At 43.3% G+C, this 25,129-nt stretch overlaps 1 protein-coding gene across 4 annotated transcripts in view; it reads right to left on the reverse strand.

The window, feature by feature from the left end:
• Positions 1-25,129, reverse strand: part of LOC122790442 (discoidin domain-containing receptor 2-like) — a 1,000,047-nt gene that overhangs the window by 351,951 nt on the left and 622,967 nt on the right. The gene's annotated exons all lie outside the window — the stretch shown is intronic.

The raw sequence follows: 25,129 nt of genomic DNA on the forward strand, positions 1-25,129 counted from the left end.
GGACAGGAAGTCTGCCACTTTTAGTAAATTCAGATACCGGCTATTAAGTACACTTCCTGGATGTCAACAAAGAAACTTAGAGGACAGAAAGAAAATCCACTAGAAAAGGTGATGAGAGAACAATGACTGGGCAGAATACGGCAGTTGTTCAGCAAAAAGCAGTTCAAGCTCCAGCTTTGGGGCAAGACATGACCTCCAGAAGCCTAAAGGAAAAAAATAACTAAAATCTGTTCAGAGCCGACAAAAATACACACAATATTGTATATCAATTCAAATAAGAAAAATCTGGAAAAGTTTTAGCAACTTTAAACACATATTGAGTATGAGACTGCTCAAGAAGAGATGTTTCAAAAAATGGTAGTATTGGGGAACAGAGCTCGCAGAAAGAACTTGATATTTTCTGTTGTACCAGGAAAAAAGGACGGAGTAAACTGTATTAATTTTATGAAGACACAAATAAATAATTGGACTTTTATTCCACAGCTGGATTTGTTAAATGACAGGGCACATTGAGTGTATGCTCCAAACCTGGCTATGAAAAAGCAGCCAAGACCCACATTAGAAAAGGTGCAATGCTACTAGCAGAAAGAGTTGATCCTGACAAAACTGTGGAAAAAGGGAAAAGTATTAAAAGTTGGAGACAGCAGAGTGATCTCATGTTATCCATGTCACAATTCATCACTTCTGGGTCATAGGATCCGAGCTGGCAACTTTCAGACAGATCATAGGCTCAAGCTCCTCCCACTCCCACAATCCCTTGCTGCCCTCTAGCCTCTCAGATCTCATTTGTCACTCATCGCTATTCCTACCGGCTCAATTCCTTCTTGTGGGATGAGTGAGTTTTCAGCATTCTTTGTTTTTCTAACCTTAAATATATTTTTTGGTAAATTTTGCTTACTAAATTGGTAGTTTTTTGTACCTCTAGCCTCCCTTCCCTTCTAATTATTTTTCTTCTTCAGTCTGCATTTTGGCACCATTTTTTCATTTTTAAAATCCCTTAGACTTAATTCCTTTCTTGTGTATAGTAGCTGTCTTTGTGACTGATGCTGCTGCTGGTTTTTTGAATGCCGCTTGGTCCCCTGGTTTACGGCTTCTGTTCTGTATTGGATTTGGTGCTTGGTCTGTTAAACCCATTATATCTGATAAATCAGCAGAGTTTAAGAGGTGCTCCTCATGTGGTCAGAAGATGACCATTTCCAATTTGTATGAGAAGTACCTCTATTGTTTGGGTACAGACCACCTGGAGGTTGAATGCGGCATTTGTGTCGCATTCAACCCCACAACTTTGGTTGAACACCGTAATAAGTTATTATTAAAAGGTATGGCTCTGGGGGGGGGGGGGTTGGTACAGTTGTCATCCAAGCTGGGTCCTTCTAACCACAAGAGAAAGGCTCCCCCAGTTTTGGGGTCCTCTTCCATTAAGAAGCCTAGGCTGTCAGATCCTAGCTCCTCAGATCCGAATCCAGCCTCAGTGCTCTAGGATCCGAGATCCTGCAAATCTACTCTCGGATACAAGGCCTCCAGCTCGAGGCCTCTGGATTACAGGTCTTGGGAGTCTACTCACAGATTCAGGGCCTTCAGATCCAGCCTTGACAAAGCCTGCCACAGATCCGTCCTCCTCAGATCCAAGATGTTCACTTTCTAAGTGCTCGGATCCTCAGGTGACCTTGGATCTGAAGCGGACGGATCTGGGACCCGTGTTAGATCCCACCATATTGATCATGGACTCTCCTTTGGGTTTTGGCTCAGAGCAGCTTTGCACTGCTCCTGGGTACAACAGCCATTCTTCAGACAGTTTAGGAGGTCCTCTGGGTCTAGGCATGCCATCTCCAGCTAGATCATCTGCCTATTCTAAGTCCTCCAGAAGCTTGCTCTCATCCGACATGGACAGGATGATGAGGTCCTTCCTCAAGGCTCAAACAGAGTTGAGATTTCCTTAGTCTACTGCGGTCCTTCCCCTGCCCCTACACTTTGATGTCCTCATTTGACCCACACAGTTTCAGACTACCAGGACATGGGGCGCGATGAGGAGGTGGCAGGGATTCCCAGAGCCCACTTTTTCTTTACTCTGTCCAAAACCTGGACTAGATCTGCCCTTCTTTCCTCAGAACAGACTGGATCCTGGACCCGAGCGGCAGCTCCAGAGTCCTGGGGGGGGGGGGTTCCAGTCCAGTTTTTTCAGAGTGGTCTCTGTCCCTCTGTACTTTGGCTCTCGACAGCCTGGGACCGGTATTATCCAGGGGTCTTGTGGTGGTAGCAGGCTCTGCCGCCTCTTCCCACGTGGCCTTGTCAGCAGGAATCGGAAGGGGGCATCATCCAGCCCTTCTGCCTTCCAGGTAGTAGACAGGACTTTCTTCACTGGTGGAGCTGCCTCTCCTGGTCTTCAGGGCCCTTCCCAGCTGAGCCTTTATATCCTGCTCTCAATCATCCCTCCCGAACTGGCCTTCAAGAGGGAGTCCTCCCCCTGAGCCCCCCTCAGAGGATATGGCCAAGAAGAGGACGTGCAAAAGGAGGCACCTAGACTCCCTGATGAAGTCTTTCACTGAGGATATGGACCTCAATGAAGGGGGTGGGTTCCCCAGATCCGGTGATATCTCCCTTGGAGACATCCTAGAGATTCTCAAATTGAAAGGCAGATGGTCTTCCCAACCCCCATCTTCTGAGGATTCAGTGTTTCTGAAGGCTTTTGGGATGGGACCATCTACTACCTGGGTTTTCTCCCCTGCTGAAAAAGTGATAGACCTTACCACCACAGCAGGGCATGGAAGAAGCCCGATACTGTGCAGCCAAGTGCCCAAATAAGTGGACAAATTTAAGTCCACCCTCAGAGAGAGTGTTTTGATCCAAAGGGGTGCCAGTCAATGCTATAGTGGTAGCTGCTGCCACTGAAAAGGAGTTGATGAAGCAGAATATGTCTGTTCATCCTCCCAATCGTGAATCTTGGCATGATTGACAGACATGGAAGGCGGGTTTCTGCCTCAGTTACATTCAGTTGGTGGGCACTTAATTACTTGGCACATTTCACCCACCTCCACCTCCAAAGGGATTTGGTTAAGGAGCTCATCATTTTCTTTTCTGAGTTGATACCTGCTAAGAAGTTGAACAAAGTGTCTCTCAAGCTATACATGTCCCTTGCTAATTCCTCAATGAGGTTGATTCCCAATGCTGTGGAAGGCACTTCTTGAGCGGCAGGCACAGGCATCTCTATTCAGTGTTTTTCACTTGGCTGCGCTTATGCTGGTTTGTGGATTTCTTTAAAGCATCCTTCACCAATGCCTCCTTCAATGGATCAACACAATCTGGTCCATCAGTCTAAGACACTGAGTTGTGGTGAGCAAGAGGGGACAACCTTATCAGCTGTAGAAATCAAGTTTTCTACTCCTCAGAGGTCCTTTTCTAAGACACAGTGAGCAACTGTGACTTCTGAACCAAAATTTCTTAGTCTTCCTTTCAAGAGGCTCAGGATGAACCCTCTTCTAGAAGTCGGGGGAGAGGCAACAGGCAGAGCAGTCTGCAAAATCAGGGCTCCAGGGAACCCTTCTTTGAGAAGCCCTTCCAGCGCTCCTGCTGCTTTCCCTGACTGTCTTGCTCTGGAGGCAGTTGGGGGTCATTTGTCTCCACACCCTTTGGCCTGGGCAAACATCATAAGAGATTGGTGGGTGCTAAACATTATTTTGCCTATCACCCATGCAAATTATCCCAGATACACCACCCTACTGGGGGAGTTAGCTCAACAAGACATGCTTCTTCAGAAGGGAGCCATCTAAGAGGTACTGCCAGAACGAGGGTCTGGAACTTACTCTCGCTTCTTTTGGTGATGAAGAAAAGGGACACCTACAGCCAAGTTCAGGACTCAAGTGAGTTAAACCTCTCTGTCAAGAAGTCAAAGTTCTGGATGGTCACTGCCCAGTCTATCGTGCCTCTTCTGCACAAGGATGAATGGATGTGCTTTGTGGATCTCCAGGATGCATATTATATAAAAATAGACAAGCACACCAGGAGACATATCTACGTTTGCATAGGGGACAATCATTTCCAATTCAGGACCCTGCCCTTTCGACTCAACACAGCCCCTTGCGTGTTTACCAACTGCATGGTAGTGGTTGCAGGTCACCTGAAACGGCAGAGGTTCCAGGTGCTTCCTTACCTTGATGATTAGCCTCCTATAGCTCCCACAAAGTATCAACTGGTCACAGCCACTCAAGTACCTTCTTCACCTGTTTGACCAGCTGGGAATTACCGTGAATCTAATCAAATCACATCTGATTCCAACCCAGAACTTGGGAGTTTATTGGCATCCAGCTACACACTGTGTCAGAGATTGCAGTGCTACCTTCCAGGCGGGGAAAATTAATTAGATCCCATGTTCAGTGTCTCCTAGATCTGTCTTGTCCTTAGATCCACTTCACTCTCAGGGCCTTGGGGTCCATGGCGGTGGCAATTTGGTGCCGTTAGCCAGATTTTAAATGAGGGTTCTACAGTGGACTAGAGGTCTAATGGTCTTCTATGCCTCACCCAATGACAACTTCCATCTGCCTCACTCTGGTATGCAGGCATCTTCTGTGGTGGATTCAGTCTCTCGATTTCCTCATGGGCAGACCCTTTTCTCCTCCTCCTCCTAGTGCCACGGTGATCATGGATGCTTCTCTGCTGGGGTGGGGGGGCACTGCCAGAGAAAGACTGTCCAAAGTACATGGTCCCCTGCAGAGATCAAACTGCACATAAACGTAGGAGAGATGATGGCAGTTCTCACATTGCAAGCCTTTGAGGGCTGCCTTCCTCAGGGTATCACTGCATTGCACACAGACAATGTGGTTGTGTGGTACATCAACAAACAATGAGTCACACATTATTTGCTTTGTCATGAGGCCATGAGTGTGTGGGAATGAGCAATGTCCTTGGGGCACTTTCTCCTTTCAATGCACATTCCCAGGGAGCCAACATGCTAGCAGACAAGCTCAACAGAGCTATCTTAAGTCCTCACGAGTGGTCCATGAACCAGTCAGTGCCGAGAGACATCTTCCTTCACTGGGGTCAACCATGTTCCAATCAGTTTGCTTCCCCTCTCAATCATAAATGCAGCAAGTACTTTCTCCTGAACTCCCCAACTGGAAGTCTCCCAGAGTTGCTCTAGTCCATGACCGGCCTCTGAGTTTCCTTTTTGCTTACCCTCCTATACCGCTCATTCCCAGAATGCTTCAGAAAAAAATTGTCACCTCAAGGCTCCCTTGATCCTCATTGCCCCTTTCCGGCCTCGGCAGGTGTGGTTTCTCCTCCTCAGGTCTCATCTGAACTACCCCCCCCTTGGGTACTGGATCCCCTTCCAGATCAGATATCTCACCCCTCTCATCTTCCTATCCCAAACCTTCAGACTAGTCTGAATGCATGGTTTGTCCACTTCCTGTAATTCAAAACCAGTCCAGGCTTGCCTCCCTGGTTAGAGATATCATTCTGGCTCCTCAGAACGCTTCCACCAGAAAGGTCTATCGTAGTGAATGGAAGAGGTTTTCTATCTGGGCCAATCAGCGGAATATTTATCCTTTTTCAGTTCCCATTCCAGACATGTTATTTTTGTCTTCTCTCTTTCAGGATGGAGGCAGCTTCTTCACTATTACGCTACAGCTGGCGGCCATTTCTAATTTTCACATTTGCGAGGAACCTACTTTTTCGTCTCACCTCTATAATGCCTTTTTGAAAGGTGTCTTCCTGCTACGGCCTCCAATCAAAGGCCCATCTCCTCCTTGGTACCTTTCCTTAGTGCTGCAGTCTCTTACACAGACTCCCTTTTAGCCTGCTCCTACTTGCAAAATTACGTTTTTGTCTTGAAAGACCACCTTTTTGATGGCTATAACTTCAACAAGACTGGTTTCTGAATTGCAGGCCATCTCCAACAAGCCTCCATACATGATTTTTCATAAAGGTAGAGTAGCTGTTAGGACTAATCCTTCTTTCATGCCCAAGGTAGCCACTGAAGCAAATTTGAATCAGACCATTTACTTGCCAGTTTTCTTTCCCAACCATTTTAATAAAGGAGACTATATGCTCCACGCACTTAACGTACATACACAATTACATTTCTATTTAGACAGAAGAAAGATTTCACGTGTCTGACCAATTGTTTGTGGCCTTCTCTGTCAACACACTGGGTTGGGCAGTGTCCAAGATTACAATATCTCATTTGATACCCCATTGTATTTTTACAGTTTATACGTCTAAGGGACTCTCTTTACCAGGACCTGTCAGAGCTCATTCCACTTGATCTGTGGCTGTGTCAGCTGCCTATTTAGGCCGACATTCATTAGATATGTGCTGCAGCCACCTGGTCTACTCCTCACACCTTCATTACTCATTACAGACTCGACTTGGTTTCAAGTAATAGGGTTTCCTTTGGCTCCACAGTTCATTGGCATGTCCTTCCATGAGGCCATCCAGGATGGCATGGTAGCTGGGGATTCTGACCCAGAAGTGAGGAATTGTGACATGGATAACATCAGAGAGAGAGTTACGTACTTACCATAACTTAGCATCTGTGTTCTCCTAGATAACTATTTATTACTTCTATTTTGTATTGTATTCTAGTACTACATTTGTTTTGTTTAAAGTTTCCTGTTCTGTTGGAGTTTTAAGAGTTCTTGGCTAGGGTCAGTTAAAACAAGGTACCAAAGAATTCCTTTGCAAACTGTAAACAGCATCACTTAATTAGTGGAGGGAGCTGAGAAACAGCATTACTCTTATTTAGAAATATCTGTATTTAGCTGAAGTGTTTGAGTGGCCTGCTTGCTCTGAATATTGCTCATCTCAGGCTTTTGAGTTGCCCGCCCCTACTATAAATCTCATTTTGCCTCCCCTACTATAAATCTCATTTTGCCGCCCCTACTATAAATCTCGTTTTGGACACTCCTCCCATTCCCATCTCATCAGTTCATTCTACAGCGTAGAGAGAGATCACGTGGGAAGGCCCACCCTCTTAGTTTTTCAACCTTGATTTATCTGGTTTATTCCCTTCCTACTTAACCTTTTTAAAAAACAAAAATTGCACTTTATTCATCTGCTTTTACCTTATTTCCTACTTTATTTTGCTTTTGATGCTTGTTCTTAAAAGTACTCAATTGCATTTATTCTGCTGCATTTATTACTGCTTGTTAGTAGCTGATTAAATTGTAACTGTTATTCTAAGTCTTTAGGTTTAAGCACTTGGGCTTCAGGCCACTTGTTTTACATTAGGAAGGTTTGTGGTTTACAGTCTTGTGGGAGGAGAGGGTAGATTCTGCCCTTCTGAGCTGGAAAATTGCTGGTTGAAGGCTTACTGTGCCTGCTTACTTTAACTGTTTTTTTTCTAAAATTGGTGTGCCTTGTATGCTGTAGCATAGACTAGATTCAGACCTGCTGAATCTAGATCTGTTTGTATAACTTAAGCACTAATCCAGGTCATCTTTTCTTTTTTTTGGAAAGGGCTCCTCTACACCCTAGTGGCAGGAGTTAGCAGTTAGAACTCATCTGACTGAAGGTTGCTAGAAAGGTCTTAGGTTTTGAGCTTTTTTATTGCTTATTAGTTAATATGTTTAAATCAATTTGCTTGTCTGCTATCATTATATTTAAGTGCGTATCTGTTCTCCTGTGTTAATTTGACCTAAACAGAGTTTAAATATCTTTAGCATAGTCTGATTACAGGTTTTCCTGCTACGCAGTCTTGTGTTGGCTGGGCCTGCCTGCACTTAGTGGGAGTAACTGAACTGGTTGGAACTGGTCTGGCATAGGGTGCTGAGCTAAGAGCTCAGGGACAAGGGTTGACTGGTCAATTCCAGTGTTTCTATTTTACTTTCATTGTTGTGGCATTTAAACCCAGCGTCTGTGCAGGTTTGTGCTTATTTATGTGTTGCACACCACTGCTGTACTATTTTAACCCTTTGTGAGGTATCTCAGCTGCATTTTTCCCTTACCAGCACTCCTGTGCAAGTGAGGCCCTCAGTTGCAGCTACTATATTGATTTTATCCAGCCCTAATCACACCTATAGGTACTCTCCTCAGATAGCACCCACTCTACTTTTCTTGACCTCTCTTCCACAGATTCTGACAATCATGGACAGACAGCTTCCTATGGTTTCTCCTGCTAGTCTGGTTGACATGGGCATCCTGAGACAGTGTAGCAACTGCCTTACATGTACATGGACAACCCTCTACTACTACCACTTAGGAACAAAATATGTGAGAGATGCAATTACAGTAAGAACCTAGAATCCTTGCCATCTCAGTCACAAGCTAGTACATATAGCACTGAGAGGGTTGTCTGTGCAAAAACTACGAACACCACACCACTACCACCACCCATACCTGTATAACACACTCCTACATATGCGGAGGTTCTCAACAAAAACATACCTAAACAAGAGAGACCTCCAAAGCAAAAACAAATATGCACATCACAACCCACAGCACCATGCATCACACGCAGTACACAAACCTATGTCTCACAGCCTCAAGGCCCAACCACAGACCCAACATACTAGTCATAGAAGACTCTATTGCGAGACACACACGTGCTCCTCACCAGGCTAGACAAGGAGAAAGTCACAGTAAGTTGCTTGTCAGGTGCTAGAATCCACCATATCATGCAAGTACTGTTATGACTCTGTCACAGTCCACGGTGTGAATGACTTGAGGCATACCTCTCTGGACTATATGAAGAGACATGATTCAGCTCACTGAATGCGTCTCCCAGGCAGTTATGCCCCTACCCTTAAGCAGCATCCTACCATCACCCAGAATGATGCCTCAATACAAACAGAAAATGACTGACTAATAAAAGGCTTAGTTTCTGGTGTCATTCCAAGGGGATCCAGTTCCTGACAGCCTGGGAGGACATGAGTCACAGACCACAATGTTTTGCCAGAGATGGACTTCATCTGTCTATTCTAGACTTCAGGCTTCTGGTAAAGGCTCTTGCCTCCCCCATAGTGCCTTTTCAGGCAAAGTCATGAGCACAAAATTACCAACAAGAAAAATTCTTCTAAAAGAAATTTAAAAGTCTCACTGCTAAATGCTAGGAGTCTTATCATGAAACTGCACTCATTGCAAGCATTCCTTGCCCTGGAGTATGCTGATATTTGTGCAGTCACTGAAATCTGGTTCACAGCTGCGGAGAGCACCCCAGTCTAACCAGGTTACTCATCCTACCATACTTTCAAACCCCAAATGGAGGGCTACAAAGCCAAAGCAGGTGGTGTTTCAATATTTATCAAAGACATACATACCCCCAGGCTGGTCAAATGTTAGGACACACAGGAGACACTCAAAGTGCAGTTAACTGTTGACATAACACCTATTCAAATCATAGTTAAATACAGACTCCCAAGCCATGACCCAGGATGCCCACACCACCTATTTGGACTTGTTTAAATCAAGCAAAATTCAACCCTATACCCTTGATCCTGGGTGAGTAACTACCCAACTATAGAGTGGAAGACCTATTCGAGCCCAAACATGACCACCCAGAGATTCCTCGACTTCATCAATGCCAATGCATTCGATCAGCTGGTCTACACCCCTACGAGAGGTGAAAAAATCCTTTACCTAACCAACATGAGTAGCCACTGTAGCACCCCTACAGTGTCATCCTCCTAGGTAAGAACCAACCATAATGCGGTCACTTTTGAAGTCAGCATTGCCCCTGACCCCCCCCCCCTTGTCAGGGTCAAACAAAAAAAACTTTCCAAAGCGGACTACAATCTCTCGAGAGCAGGTGTAAGCAGCTTCACAGCCATCGTCCCTTCAACTGGAACTAGCACTAATGTCCAGCCCTACACCAAAAAAATATATGAGCACCTACATAGCTGCATGGACTCAGCAATACCCAACAGGACCAAATCATCTTCCTCAAGGAAGAGTAAACCTGTCTGGTGGACAGCAGCAATAAACAAACTCTATAATAAAAGGAAAAAATTGCTGTCCAGAACCAAGAAAGATCAGGTGCCAAGTTGGAAGCAATCTCTCCTTTGTCTGAACAAGCAAATAAGTTCACTGGTGAAATTCTCTAAGGCTAACTTCGAGTCGAAACTGGCCACATCCACTAAAGACAATCACAAGGCCTTCTTCACATACGTCCACAATATCAAAGGTAACACCCAAATCTGCTCTGAACTGGTGGTCAATAACACCACATACACAAATGCCGTAGATATAACCAACCTGCTGGCAGACAGGTTCTTTGAAAACGTCCCCCCCCATTAGTAAACCAGGACAACCACAGCACCTGCCCACCTCCCCTCATTACCAGGGAGCAGGTCCTTTAATGCCCTGTCAAAGGAACAAAATACAGTCTCCATGGGATCTGACAATGTCCCTGGCTGTATCCTACATGAACTCTGGCATGAGCTCTCAGCTCCATTAGGCACCCTATTCAACCAAAGTCTGAGCATCAGTTTTGTCCCATCCAAATGTATGACAGCCATTGTCATTCCTCTACACAAAGGGGGAGCATTCACTGACCCAGGCAATTATAGGCCCATCAGTGTAACTAGCCTGATCTGCAAGGCCATGGAACGCATCCTAGACCTTATAAAGAAGGACATTAGCAACCTCCAAATGCTTGACCCCACACAGTTTGGTTTTGTCAAAGGGAGATCATGCCTGTTAAACTTCGTCAACTTTTTTGAAACATTCACCAAAGCCATGGACGAGGGGGAGACCGTGCACACTGCCTACCTTGACCTAGCCAAAGCCTTCTACACTATTTCCCACTTGGGCATAACAGATAAACTCTTCCAGCTAGGCTTCGACCCATATGTTACTAAATGGGTATTTAACTGGCTCACTGATAGAACCCACTCAGTCCAAATAGGGGGAAGCCATCTCTAGTAGTAGACCCATAACGAACAGTGTACCGCAAGGATTGGTCTTGGGACCTCTTCTTCTTGGGATATACTTTTCTGAGGTGCAAGCCAAAACCAGTTGTCTTTGGCTGACCAAGTCTGCAGATGACTGCAAGCTGGGCACTGCCTTAAATTCCCGTACTGATGTGAATGTCCTCCAAGAGGTCCTTACCCAGACTAATAACTGGTGCCAGAAGCATGGTCTCAAACTGAATGCCAAGAAATGCATTATTATCCCCTTTGGGGAAAATGGCATCCCCGCTAATTATCACATTAATAATGTATTAAGCAAACGATCAGTTGTGAGGGACTTGAGCACCCAGGTTGATAGCAACCTGACTTTTGAACACCATGTTGCCTCCGTTGTACGGAATGGCTTTCTACATGGCCCACCTCATAAGAAAGGGTATTTCATCCAGGAACAAGGAGTACATAACATCCCTGTACTCCTCCCTTATAAGACCCATAATTGAGTACAATGCCCCCTTATGCCTGTGCAATGCCTAGCACATGCAGCAGCTGGAGAGACCACAGAGGATCCTGACCAGGAAAATCCAGGGTCTCAAACATCTATCCTATACAGAGAGGCTAAAAGCCCTGTCCCTCTACTCCTGGGGTGTCCAAACTATGGTCCGCGGGCCAACTGCGGCCCGCGATCCATTTTTAATTGGCCTGCAGCAAATTCCAAAAATCTACCAAATATGGCCCACACATAAACCTGGCGGTATTGCATTTCTTGTTTAAACCACAGGTAAAGAACAGCGCAAAAACAAAAAACTAGTAAGGAACCACAAAGCACCGGACAGCTCTAGGATACACAAACAGTTAATCCACATAAAACGCTTGAAGAAACTCTGCATGTTTAAAACTTATTGTAGTACACAACAATCATAACTGAATGCTATAATGTTGGTGATTGCCAACAAAACTGTAGTGTAAACACACAAATAACTAGAACTAGAATCTAGTTTCTTAAAAGCCAGGATATCATCCAAGTTGCAGTTCTCCAAACTATTACTTCAGTCAAGTAGCATCTGCTGGATATCAGTCTGTTAACCGGATATAATTTAATGAATCATCGCCAAAAATAAAAAAAGGAAAGAAAAACTAGTGAAATTCCAATTTTGCCTAGCCTAATTTCAACTTATAAAATAGCATGTATTTTCTATTTGCATTCGTACATAATAATCCTTTGAGACTTGATGCTACTATGCCGGTTTACAGTAAAGCTACACACACACACAAACTCGTCTTTAAAGTCGCCAAAGTCTGCGCCGTGTTTCCCAGGAACTATAATGGTGCCATCGTACTTGAAAGTAGCCCTTTGATGTAAAATGAAAGAGTAGTTATATTACTAAAATCACTGCAATGTCATTGCAATAATAAATGAATGAATATAAATAAGAACACACGATTCTAGTTACTAGATGCATAAGTAAATGAATGAATAATAAACAATCGAATGCGACCTCATACGGAGAAACGGAAGGGTACATAACTTGATTTATATCCCCAAAACTAAAACAACACTCCCCTCCAGTGGACAAAAGCCAAAATTACATACAAAATGAATCAAGATAAAACATATACTTAAAATTCAATTAATGGATCCATAGACAAAAAAACGCGGTTTCTCCTTGATACAGTGCTTTGTGGTTGCTTACTAGTTGATTTCTTGGTTTTAACTCTAGCGGTGGAGCTACTGAGTTGATCAAAGCAGTTCCTGTACAAAACAAAATTAAAGAAAGAAAAATTTTGCCACAGCCCACTGAAAATGACAACACCAAAGAAACGCAAGATAGTAAGTGAGTGTAGAAAATTTCAGACATGGTGGGAAAATGAATACTTCTTTATGGAAGTCAAGGGGAAGTGTGTGTGTTTGATTTGTAATGAGAGTGTCGCACTGCTAAAGGAGTACAATGTAAGACGACACTATGAAACCAAACATCAGACCTACATGTCCTACACTGGTGTGGAACGAGAACAAAAGGTTAAGCAGATGACAGCTAGCTTGCTAGCTCAACAACAGTATTTTTCCCGTGCCAAAAAAACTCAAGAAAATGCCACAATAGCCAGCTATGAGGTGGCTCAACTCATTGCCCAGCAAGCATGGGAAGGCTTTTTCAGATGGTGAATTTATAAAACAGTGCCTCACTAAAGTTGCAGGAATAATGTGCCCAGAAAAAAGTCAAGAATTCGACAGTGTTAGCCTATCAAGGAACACAGTTGTGCGGCGAATCGAAGACTTGTCAGCCAACATAAAACATCAACTGGCAGACAAAACATGTGCTTTTGATTTCTACTCCATTGCATGTGATGAGAGCACAGACGCCACAGATACCACACAGTTACTAATTTTTTTGTGGGGTGTTGACAATAACTTTTGCGTTACGGAGGAGCTGCTTGATCTCACCAGTCTAAATACCACAACAACAGGTAAAGACATTTTTGAAGCTGTGTCAAATGCAATTGACAAGATAGGACTTAAATGGGACAAGTTGTGTGGAGTTACAACGGATGGAGCTCCAGCTATGACAGGCAAGCACAAAGGAATGGCCTCTATGGTGTGGGCCAAGGTGCAGGAGAGTGGAGGTGAGGCAGTTAAAATGCACTGTATCATCCACCAAGAAGCACTCTGTGCCAAGACAGTACAGCTTAACGATGTGATGAACACTGTTGTGAAAACAGTAAACATAATTCAAGTACGAGCACTGTACCACAGAGAATTTCAAACTTTCTTAACTGACACTGATGCTGAATATGGGGACCTGCTCTACCATTCAGAAGTGTGCTGGCTAAGTCGTGGCTCCATGCTTTGGCGGTTTTATTCTCTGAGATCAGAGATCGACCAGTTTTTGAAAGAAAAGGACCGACCTCTTCACGAGCTGAGTGACCCTCTATGGTTGGCAGACCTGGCATTTTTAGTTGATCTCACTGAACACCTCAACACACTCAACAAAAACCTACAAGGTAAAGACCAACTCGTACCACAGCTTCACGCACACATAAAAGCATTCTGTGTGAAGCTCTGACTGTTTGAGGCACAGTTGCACACCTTCAATGTCGCACACTTCCCCACACTGTCCGAAATCAGATCTGCATTTCCAAAGGTCAATCTCTCTGGTAAAAAGGGGAAATATGTGTCTGTGATCACATCCCTCCTGACAGAATTTTCTCAGCGCTTCCAAGATTTTTCTAATATTGAGAATGATATCAAGCTGTTTGCGACTCCCTTCATGATAAATGCAGAAGTAGTGGAAGAGAGCCTGCAATTAGAACTTATAGAAATGCAGTGTGATGATTCTCTGAAGAATCAACATCAGCTTCTCTATTTACCTGACTTCTACCGGAGCTTGGAAGAAGCCAGGTTTCCTCTGATGAGACGTCATGCAAAAAGAATGATGAGTCTGTTCGGCTCAACATACATATGTGAACAAACATTTTCTCTGATGACGCTGAACAAAAGCAGATTGTGAACCAAAATTGCCAACGACCATCTCTGTGACGTCCTTCGCATCTCAACCACAAAACTGATTCCGGACCTGCCAGCAATCCTGCAGGCCAAAGCGCAACTTCACTGTTCCCACTGAGCGCAACCATGTTCCCGAGTTCAAACTATATTACACGTTCCATGTGTTATTATTAAGCCCTATTACTTAATAAATCATTTTATGTTGATATCATTTTTAAAACAAATATTAGTTGATCTGTTAACAATCCAAACTTATTTGCATAACTAGCTTGAAATATCCTATTCATGAAAAGCAGTGTTGTAGGCTGATTGATTTAGTTTACTAAATAAACCAGGTGTGGCAATATATACTTCACCTCGAGTGAGTGGCCCGGCTGTTTGTGTATTTTACCGCATATGGCCCTTGGTGAAAAAAGTTTGGACACCCCTGCTCTACTCAGTCTCATACAAAATGGTCAGAGGTAACCTGTGTTTGACATACAAGGCCATCTCAGACCCAGCCTTGATGGAGTTGCTACATATCAGTAAGTCAAACTCCATTCGCGCAACCTGCACACAAGGCCTCAATGTGGTCTGTGACATTAATGGAAGTTGGTGGGATAGATTTGTGTCCCAAAGACTCCCCCCATCTGTGGAATACACTCCCTCTCCATGTCAAGCAGAGCTCTCTTTAAGAGGAACCTGGATGACTAGATGGGAAACAGAAAATACACCCATGGGATCCCACCTGTGTCCCTGCTGGACAGGGGAAACAGGTGCTGACTTTGTGGGAACATGGGTGAAATTCTTGGCTAGGTTTATAAGGGCCTCTGGGCCAATAGCCTAGTATCATCCTATAAACCTATCACTATCCCTCCCTCCTTTCCCCCATCCTGTTTGATCTAGAGAAAATGGAGATGTCCTAGCTGGTGGTTCCAGTCTACTATGCCTGTTTTCTAGCTCTGGGGCAAACTCGATCTGAGGGGTTAGACTGCAGCAAGGGATTATGGTAGTGGGAGGAGATTGAGCCTAGGATCTGTGTGAAAGTTGCCGGCTCAGATCCGATGTTGGATGCTATGACCCAGAAATGATGAATAGTGCCATAGGATAACACAGATTCTAAATTATGGTAGGTACATAACTCTTTTGTGGAAAATGATTACTTACTGTATACCAAGCAGAAGAGAAGCAAATTTATTCCAGCAATCATGGAATACAGAGAGGCAGGTGTGAAATTCAAGCTGCTATATACAGCTGTCGTCAGAATGCTATTTTCATGGTGAGACAAAGTTTTTGATGCAGAACAGGCTACAGAGGAAATACAAAAGTTTGTCCAAAAAAAAAGTCATCAAGCAGAAGGACTCTGCTTCTCATTTTTCTGATAATAAAGCTCATGTAGAGACTTTGCCAGTGACATTATTTCAAATGTTCAAAGGAAAATGCTTGTGACAGAAAAAAGCACAGGTGGTGACTAGAAAAATTGGGAGTATCTTGGAATTGAAACGGTCCGGAGTTGGAAGATGGAGACGAACAGAAAGAAGACCAGCAACACAGAAATTAGTGAATGTGAGATTATAAAGCAACTGCATTTGTGAAATATGGCTGTACAGGAAAAGGTGGAAAGAATGTACTTTTGTTGACTTTGCTAAACTTATGAGGGACTGACCGACATTTGCCTCACTTCATATCATTAATGTTCAATAGGACAAAGTAGAAGGGAATAAATAAAAAGGTAACCAAGTTGAAGTTTCTCTCTAACAGTATTTCTATAAAACTTGTCAAGATATAAATTACATGTTCTACGATGGGGTATTTTCATTTCTGGCAGAGTACAAATGATGCTGTCCACAACTAATTCTGGATATTGCCCTTAAGACTGTGGACATAACTGTAAAATGCCTTATAGTTATCCTTAGCATTAGAGGCTATTTTTGTTTAATTTCAGAGTCTTCACTACTTCCCTGATTCATACTAAATGTACTTAAAGTTGAAGCTGATGTTTGATTTACCTGCTACAAAAGTTAAATGTGCATTTGATGGTCAAAATTTTCATTCACAACTCATACAGCACTTCCATGTAAATCTTTATATATACATACATACATTACATATATGGGTCCACTTCCTAATTTCGAAAGTCCAGAATCTCGATTTTCAAAATACTGAACCCAGAATGTCGAGATTGTAGAATCTTGAAATTAAGAAACATAAAGAAAAAAAAATGGCATAAAAAATACGTTTTTGCATAGGGACAAGCCCCCCTGCAACCCTACACTCCCTGCAACTTAAATATACTAATTCCGAGATAGCGCTACAGTGAAGAGAAAGTACAGTTGTGTACACTTAACATAAATGTAGATGTTCGAGTGTATTCACTGTTGCAGTCATTACATTTGGGTAATCTGCTGGCAGGCTGCCCTCAGTCGGCCTGATTAACAAAGTCTTGGGTCCTGCGTCGGTTGCTGTCCCTTCTTCTATGACGTCAGGTCGTCAGGGGTATATAACATGCAACTGACGCCATTACATCAGTTTTTCTTGCCCCAGATGTCAGTTGCCCCCCTAATGGGGAGCAAATAAAATTAAAAACACAAAAATATACCTCCAACCAAAAGCAAATACACCAAAAAGGGTTTTAAGCATAGTAAAAGAAAGTAGAGGTATAGCCAGAGAAAAGCAGGGGCCTGGAGGGAGGGTAACCAGGACTGCAACAGTGAATACACTCTAACATCTACATTTATGGTAAGTGTACACAACTGTACTATGTTCTTCGTGTTTCACTGTTGCAGTCATTACATTTGGGTAGATACCCAAAGCTATGGTTGGGAGGAGGAGTTTATACAGCATTAGGGCCAGCTATAAGGCCCTGCAAGACAGCAATGGCAAACCTAGCTCTGGAATTGGAGAAAATTGGTAAAGGATAATGCTTGGTGAAAGTATGCACAGAACTCCGGGTAGCAGCTTCTAGAAAATCCCTGGTAGGAACACCTCTGAGAAAAGCTGCAGAAGTAGATGCAACCCTGGTGGAGTGAGATCTGATCCCCTGGGGGACAGGTTTTCCATGGTGCTTATAGCAGAAATTAATGTAATGGCTTATCCTTTTAGAAATGGTTTGTTTTGAAATAACCTTCCCCCCTGCCCCAGCTGCAAATGCTACCAGCAATTGTTCAAATTTTCTTCGAGATTTAGTCCTGTCCAAGTAGAATCTAAGTTGTCTGTGCACATCCAAGGAATGCAGAATCCGTTCCCCTTTGTTCTGTGGATTGGGAAAGAAGGTTGGCAAATGAATGGACTGATTAAGAGCCACACTGGAAACCACCTTGGGCATGAAGGATGGATTGGTTCTCAGAGATACCCTGCCCACATGAAAGATGATGAAAGGCTCCACTGCCATAAGGGCCTGTAATTCAGATATCCTTCTAGCTGAAGTGATTGCTAAAAGGAAGGCTGTTTTCCAAGAAAGAAATTTTAAGTCTGCAGTAGCAGCTGACTCAAAAGGAGGTAGAGTGAGCTTCTCCAAAACAAAGTTAAGGTCCCAGGCAGGGGTAGGAGCTCTCCTGGGTGGTCTCAAGTTCTTTGCCCTTCTGAGATACTGCTTGAGCAGAGGATGAGAGAAGAGGGGTGGTTCTGTATCATAATGAGCTGAAATAGCTGAAGAGTGGATTTTAATAGAGGAAAAAGACAGGACCTTGTGAAGCATCTCAGTTAAGTATTGCAAAATCTGAGGTAAATTGGGTGCTGCTGTGCTCATCCCTAAAGATTGGCTCCAGGCACAGAATCTTTTCCACTTGTCAGCATAAGATTTTCTAGTACTAGGTCTTCTCGTCTCCAAGATGACATCCATCACAGGTTTGCTGAGGGATGATAAGGGTGAGTTTAAATGATTAGCCAGGCTGCAAGGTTCAATGTTGGAAGCGGAGGGTGCAGAATTTGGTTCTCCTGCTGAGACAGCAAGGAAGGGGTCTGAGGCAGGTGCCATGGAGATATTTGCGACACACTGCGCAAGAGTGGGTACCAGTGCTGGCGTGGCCAGTCTGGAGCAATCAAAATCATTCTTGGTTTGTCCTGTTTGAGCTTTAGCAGAATTTTGGAGAGCAGAGGCAGAGGGGCAAAGGCGTATATTGATAGTTTTTTCCAGCTGAAGGACAAAGCATCCACTTTCCAGGCTTCTTTCTGGGGAGTCATTGTGCAAAACTTGTCCAACTGGTAGTTCTGGGAGGAGGCAAATAGATCTATGCCTGGGCTCCCCCATTTGCTTGTCAACATGGTGAAAATCCGTGGTTCCAGTTTCCACTCTTGTGGGTCCATGATATTTCTGCTTAGTCTGTCTGCCAGTGTATTCAATTTTCCTGGCAGGAATTGAGCTTGTAGGTGCACTTGGTAGCTCAAAGCTGTGTTCCACAATGTCATGGCTAGTCTGCATATGGGTTAAGAATGTGTACCCCCCCTGCTTGTTTATGTACCACATAACCATGGTGTTGTCCAGCTTTACCATTAGTTGTCCTGGATTAATGTAGTCCTTGAAGGCTGTCAGAGCATTCTGTACAGCTAATATTTCTTTTTGATTGATATGTAGGTGCATTTCATTTGGGTTCCATTTGCCCTGAATACACTTTCCTGCCAGGTGAGCCCCCCATGCATAGTTTGATGCATCTGTAGTTAGGGTTTGGGCGGCAGGGCGTAGTGTGAATGGCAGTCCCTTGTTTTGGTGGCAGGCCTCTGCCCACCATAGGCAAGGTATGATAGGAATCATTGTTTCCAGGCTGTGACAATGTTGACTCCATAGACTTTTTAAGTACCACTGTAGTTTCCTCATATGCAGTCTTGCATATGGAATTAGAAGAATGCAGGAGGCCATGAACCCCAAGGCTTGCAGTATTTGTCTTGCAGATAGCAGGGTTTTTGTGGCCACTTGTTTGAAGTAAGTTACCAAATGAATTTGCTTCTCTGGCGTGAGGAAAGCCATCTGGGCAGTTGTATTCAAGCTTCCACCCAGGAATTTAATCTGTTGAGAGGGTACCAGTTGTGATTTATTTTCATTTATGGTGTACCCCAGACAAGTTAATACCCTTTTTACAAATGCCAGATGATTTAGAAGCATGTCCTGGTTATCTGCCTGAATTAGACAATTGTCCAGGTATGGATTTATTTGAATATTTCTTTGCCTGCAAAATGCAATAACTGGAGCCAGGCACTTTGTGAATTCCCTGGGCGCAGTAGACAAGCCAAAGGGCAGTGCAGAGAACTGATAATGCAAGTTGCCTGCTTTGAAGCATAGGTATATTCTGCAAAGTTCCCTGATTGGGATGTGCAGGTATGCTTCTTTTAAATCTAGAGTTGCCAACCAGGCATCTTTGCCTAGCATAGGAAGTAACTGGTACAGAGTCAGCACCTTGAATTTTAGAATGTCCAGAAAGGTGTTTAGAATAGACAGGTCCAGAATTGGACGCCATGATTTGTCTTTTCTGGGTACCAGAAAGAGCCTGGAATAGAAACCTTGTCCCTTTTCCTCTTCTGGTACTGGTTGAATAGCCCCTATGTTTAAGAGGGAAAGTACTTGTTTTTGAGCCCCTGCCCACTGATTTGGCAGCAGGTCTAGCCACCCGTTTGGTGTTGGCAACGTGTGGAAATGAAATCTGTATCCCTGGGACACTATATTTAAAACCCATTTGTCCTGGGTTATGAGTTCCCAGTTCTTTGCATGAAGAGCAATCTTTCCCCCCAAAGGGGCGGTTAAAAGGTAAGTGCTTGGTAATTTTAAAAGGAAGTCATCGAGACTGTTTACCATAGGGGTGTGTCTTGTTATTTCCAGATTTTGAAGTGGAGGCCCCCCCATTGCTTAGTTCTGAGAGTCCCCTGGGACTGAAACCTGGTGCTTTTGGTGTGTCTGAGATTGGCTTGAGAGGAGCTGGAAGGAGCTGGAAAAGACCAATTCTTAGTAGGCCAGTGCCTACTAAATCTTGGAGGCTGCACTTGTAAGAAATCTTTAACAATTTGCATAGATTTAGCTTTATCTTCCATCTTTTTTAGAACTTCTTCAGACTTATTGCCAAACAGACATTCCTGATTTAAAGGAGCATCCAACAATTTTGCTTTAACATGATCAGGCAAAGATTGCTTCCTTAAGCCATGCATGCCTTCTAAGCACAGACCCAGTAACAGCAGCCCTGCAGGAGGCCTCTAAAGAATCAAAACCATATTGCAAAGTATGTTTTCCAACTTGTTCAGCAGAATGCAATAAATCCTGTAAATCTTTATTTTCCACAGAGTCAGGAATCAACATCATTTTCTGTTTAAGCAATCCAATAATATGCTGTTGATATTTTAACATATGAAATTGGCAGTTTAAAACTCTGATTGTCAAGGTTGCAGAAGTATAAACCTTTTTACCCCATCTATCCAGCGCCTTGGAGTCCCTATCAGAAGGGGTAGGATTTTTAGCAGTAGACGCCTTAATGCCCTTGGACCCCTGAGAAATGGTTTCTGGATCTGCAACAGAATTTTTGAAAAGAAACTTGTGGGATTCAGGAACCCTGTAGTATCTGTCAGGTTTACTAGGAGCCGGAGGCAGGGAATCAGGGGCCAAACTGAATTCCGAGAACACATCATCAATAATGTCTAGTAGAGGAAATACAGCCAAAGGCCTATGCTGAGGAAGAAGGAAATCCCTAAGTCTCTTTTTTGAATCAGAAAATTCCTGACTTTCCCAGTGGAAATGCTCCCTTAAAGTATGCAAAATTTCCCCAAAAGAAAAATCCTCTGGAGGGGAAGCAGAAGAATGGAATCCTCTGCATCAGAATCCTCATAAGTAGGCATGGACAAATCCAGGTCATTAGAAGAGTCAGAAGAAACAGAATCCTGATCAGAAGATTCATAATCAAGCTCAGCCCTAGACATCTTGGGGGGGGGGGGGTTGACTACCCCTGATTAGAGTAATTAGATCTTCAGCCATTTTGATCATTTGTTTTTTAGGCATAGGGGCCTGAACATGTGGCCTGGGCATCAGTTTTTTAGACATAGATTGAGATTTAGGCCTTAGTAATGAAGGCAGTGTCGATTAAATATGCAAGTTTGTAGACCTGAATACACCCTCAGAAGCCGGTGCCTGCACAGTGGCTCCAGACCCATCCAAGGTAGAGACATCCACGGGTTCCATAGGTGAAGCATCTCCCAGCATACCGGACTCCGAATGGGTCTCAGTAGAGGCCTGCGAATCAGAAGTAGCAGGTATCAGGGGCTGTGAAAGCACCTCACTGAGTACCAGCGAACTGGTGACTGGCTTAGGAAAAGCGTCGTCGGCAGTTTTGGACCTCGGCTGCCTGTCTCTGTTGTTATCTTTGCATTTTTTCAGAATCCCGGTAGTCGGATGACTAACATTTCTGGATAATTAAAACGAGAACCAAAATATTTAGAGGCAAAAATGTACCGACGACGGATAGTGCGCTGATTAAATAAAGCACAAAACCGACAGCAAGGTATGTCGTGGTCAGGGCCTAGGCAAGGAATACAGTACGAATGAAAATCTTTATGAGGTATTTGCTTTCCACAAGTAATGCAATTATTAACTTTTACTGACATCGGTAAAGAGCAAGAAAAAGTTTCCCCAACCGGGTACTTAGCTTTAAGTTGAAGACTTCGGTTCTGAAACTCGAAAATGAAAATTTCAGGACTCAGCCGACTGGCACATGCAAACTGCTTCTGCTTCGGGCACCACACGGCAAGAAAGACTGATGTAATGGCGTCTGATGCATGTTTTATACCCCTGACGACCTGACGTCATGGAAGAAGGAACAGCAACCAACGCAGGACCCAAGGCTTTATTAATCAGGCCGACTGAGGGCAACCTGCCAGCAGATTACCCAAATGTAATGACTGCAACAGTGAAACACAAACAACGTTAGCAATGGAGATCGCTATTATAGTGCGGATCGGGAACATTACCATTCTCTTCTCTGTAGCGCAATCTCGGAGTTAGTATATTTAAATTGCAGGGGATGTGGGCAGTGCAGAGGGACTTGGCCCCCTGCAAAAACATGTTTTTTTCATGCCTTGTAAGATCAGACCACAAAATGGACTCCTTTGAAGAAGGAATAAAACCTGGACCCCCAGCTAAATCTGGAATATTCAGGAGCTATTCTAAGACTAACCTCCTGCTAAGTGATAACCTGGCAACATTTCAAGCCCCCATAAACCCTGAGAACACTTCTGCCTATGCAGAACTGTTCACAGAAACCCTGTACAAGCAATAGCGGCATAAAGGCAGCTGTACCCACCAGGAAGAAGTACAGAAATAACTCAAAACAAGCCACTCTGGTAGAATCACAAACTCAATCAGCTGTATAACAGGAGGAAGAAAACCATGGTAAAAATTAGGAGGTGCAGCACCCAGCAAAATAAAAGCATTCTCATCAAACTAAACAAACAACTCAGAGGACAAGTAAAGTCTACCAAAGCCAAATTTGAGGAAAGTTTGGCCTCACAGGCCAAGGACAACCACAAAGCATTCTTTAGCTATGTCCACAACCTCAAAGGCAATACACAATTGTGTGCAGAACTCATTGTAAATGCAGCCACCTATAATGACCCAGAAGATATAGCAAACCTCCTGGCTGATATATTCAGCTCCACCTTTACCCCCTTTCTCCCCCTCAGCCTTCCCTCAGGAAATATCATTAAATATAACTCCCCCTTCTATCACTAGGGAACAGGTCCTTAATGCTCTCTCTAAGACCAAGAACACTGTATCAATGGACCCAGACAATATTCCAGGATGCCTTCTAAATGGAATTAATATTTAACTGTAGCTTCCAAACAGGCTTCGTGCCTCATGAATGGAGTAAGGCAACAATCATCCCTCTGCACAAAGGTGGTCCATCTACAGACCCTGGAAACTACAGACCCAAAAGTCTCACTAGTCTTATATGTAAAGCCATGGAAAGAATTATCATTGAGATGATCAATAAAGATACAGTAAACCTCCATATACTGGACCCAATTCAGTTTGATTTCATTAAGGGCAGATCATGCCTACTCAACCTGGTGGACTTCTTTGAGAAAGTCACCAAACCAATGGATAAGGGCTAAGTCATTCGCACTGTCCAGCTTGACCTGTCCAAGGCATTTGACACAATATCTTACTCTGGTATTGCTGACAAACTCAAGAAGTTAGGTACAAACCCATATGTCACTTGGTGGACAGCCAACTGGCTCACACATTTTCAAGAGTGGTCGCAGAAATAACTGCCCACCGAGTCTGGGACATGCATCTGCATTGAGGTGCAACTGCCATATTAACTCCTGATATGCAAGCAGCATTTCCAAATGCCCGCCCCTAGGGTTAAGGCTCAATCTGTTCCATTGGTTGCATTGGCCTCTATCTGTTTATATATCTTGTAATAGTGCTCATTGACCCTTACTTTTAGGGCCTTTTGGAAAATAGGACCAGCAAAGGTAGAATGGAAAATAGCCATAATGAAGCAGATACTTACAAATGCAGAATGTGCCATCAATGTAGATATATTGTGCAGTGAGCTGATTGAAGACTTCCTACAATTAATGTTCATATAAATGTTAATAAATATTTTAATTGTTCCTTGAAGGGGGTTGTGTACCTTGCCTACTGTCAACTTTGTTAATTTTACTACATTTAAAGCTCTCTCGGTCTAAGGGTAGATGAGCACGGTTATGACATATCTGAACAGAGAGAGACCAGCGCATTATACACGCACTGAAGAGTGTGTGAAAAAGATGAGTTTCTATTCTGGGTGTTGGAACAGGCTTATTTCTAGAGTTTGATTCCTTTTTGTGCAAGTTATTCTCAAAATGTTATTTGGATATATACAAACATGCCTTAATTTGTAGTGCCAACAATCTTTGACCCACTTAATCACAATCAAGTTGCAATTTGACACTTTTCCCACCTCAAGCCCTACTCCCTAACAAAGCAAGGACTATGTTTGTGTTCGATGCTTTTGTGCAATTCACTTTAATATCTACCACATTTAAGTTGCATTTATGCTTCTTCATGTACATGTACCTCAGAATTATATAACTACCACTATTTCTCCCTCTCACCGACACACACAAATCAACAGCAGCAAGCTGATCTGATGTGTGGATTCCCAACATGCAGATTATATAAAATAGTTTAAAAACTTCCAACATTTAAAAGAAAAAATTCCTTGTTATGAGAACAGTAAAAAGTGGACAACATGGTAACATTCGGACAACAGATAAAGCTGAAGTTCTTGTAGTTTGCCTACCTCTGCTGTCTATTATATGAGCTGTTGTGGAAGTTCAGAATTCTCTGTCCAAGTTATGAAGCAGCCACACCTGCCCAATGACAAACAAGAGAATGGCACTGTGCTCTGCTGACACATATGTGAAAATGTTGATAGTTTATGGCCTGTTACTTTCTGCAGTTGTTTTTAACTCATTAAATCTGAGTGACGCCTCCTGGTGCATCTGCAGGTAACTCCTACTGATGCTTCTAGGCGGCAAATATTGTTATTTCTTACTTGCATCAATAATTCCAAACACGTTATGTACAAGGTTTTAAAAGGCTTCATCTTAAAGCTTACAAAGTGGCAAATTTGACTGCATTAATATTTGACCTCTGTCTAGTACAGATAAATATATCTTAATTGTTGTTTTTATGATATTAATTTGTATAGATATAATTTTCACATGTTTCTAAATATCTAAACAACCAAGTAACACAGACAAAACTCCTTAACCTCACATGAAAGCTCTCAACTAGACAAATAAAATGCTGCTAACAGTATGTGTGTAGCTTGAGTGGTTGTCGAGATAT

This window comes from Protopterus annectens, chromosome 16.part0 (genome assembly GCF_019279795.1).
Source record: "Protopterus annectens isolate FY-2018-M chromosome 16.part0, PAN1.0, whole genome shotgun sequence".
Taxonomy (NCBI): Eukaryota; Metazoa; Chordata; order Ceratodontiformes; family Protopteridae; genus Protopterus; species Protopterus annectens.